This window comes from Cyprinodon tularosa, unplaced genomic scaffold, assembly GCF_016077235.1.
Source record: "Cyprinodon tularosa strain WSP-4 unplaced genomic scaffold, ASM1607723v1 ctg954, whole genome shotgun sequence".
Lineage (NCBI taxonomy): Eukaryota > Metazoa > Chordata > Actinopteri > Cyprinodontiformes > Cyprinodontidae > Cyprinodon > Cyprinodon tularosa.
This window is the reverse complement of record NW_024039734.1, coordinates 161,989-163,332: the sequence shown is the minus strand read 5'-3', so window position 1 is coordinate 163,332 and position 1,344 is coordinate 161,989.

The following is a 1,344-nucleotide window of genomic DNA, read 5'->3' as shown; positions in this document are numbered from 1 at the left end:
GTCCAGAACTTAATCTACAAACTTGTAAATTATGGTAAAACGATTATTAACGTTGAGGCTTCTTGATCTCGTGTTTAATGCAGATCCCACAGTGGCAGGAAGTCGCGGTGATCTCCAGCGCTGATTGGTTGGAATGTTCCAGGAGGCGGTGTCTGTCACTACGGCTCATCCAATCCGCACCAAGCTTTCCCCATCATCCTCACGCGATGCGTGTTCTTCCTCTACTACAGACTGATGCCAAACAAAAGCATTTACACGATATTGCCACCTACTGGTAAGAAGTAAGGACTGCAAATCTGTTAAATTCTGATGTTTTCCGTTTTATTCTGAAGACATAATGTGATTTTTCTTTCTTTTTTCTTTCTGTCTTTCTTTCTTTTTCTTTCTTTCTTTCATTCATTTTCTTATTCTTAATCCTTAAGAGCAAATACAATACAATATGTTGTAAAATCTATCAAATTCTGATATTCTCCATTTTATTCTCAATACTTTCTTTCTTTTTCTATATTTTTTTCTTTTTTCTCTATTTTCCGTCTTTATTTTTTATTCTTTTCTAATCTAAATTCTTACAAGCAAATACAATACAATATGTTGCAGCAATTGCTTTTTGGTCCCCTCTATAATGCCTCAAGCTCATTTTGAATTAAAAAAGCTTCCTGGATTGGAAATGAAACATCTTCAAAATTGGAAACAAAGTCCAGCGGATTGTTTTTTTTTTTTTTTTTTTTTTTTTTTTTTGGGAATTTTATTTCTTAGGTAGTAAAAAAAAATCGGGCTGGGATCTTTTTTGCTTTGCAAGGGCCCAATTGAAAAAAAATAAACAACCTTTTATCAATCAGAAAGTAAGTTTTTCTTATATGTTTGATTTCACCTTCAACTTTGACATATCCAAACCAAGCAGAGGAACAGACCGCATGTAAAGAACAGCTTGGGATCAGCTGTATTTAACACTGAGCTATCGGAGCTCATCAAAGCAGCTCATGTGTTATGATGAAAGCATGTCTGTCTGACTATAAGTTTGTTCTGTATTTTGTTCTCAATTCATTGAGTTTAAATTTAATTATAAGGTAGTTATTCAGAGGAGCTCCAGTTATATGAATACAGGTTTATAATATGATTTTATTTGGTGTTTAATTTGATTCCTTACTGAATTCTGCGCAACATGTTTATGTGTTGTTGTTGTGTTGTTGTTTTTTTTATATATAATTTATAATTTGAATACATCATTTTATAAAAATCAAATGCTTGAATTAAATAAATACGTAAAATAGTCTTTATTTCAGTTATTGGATGTTACAATTTTGGACAACCATCAATTCTGAGAGGGGTTCCCATGGTACAACA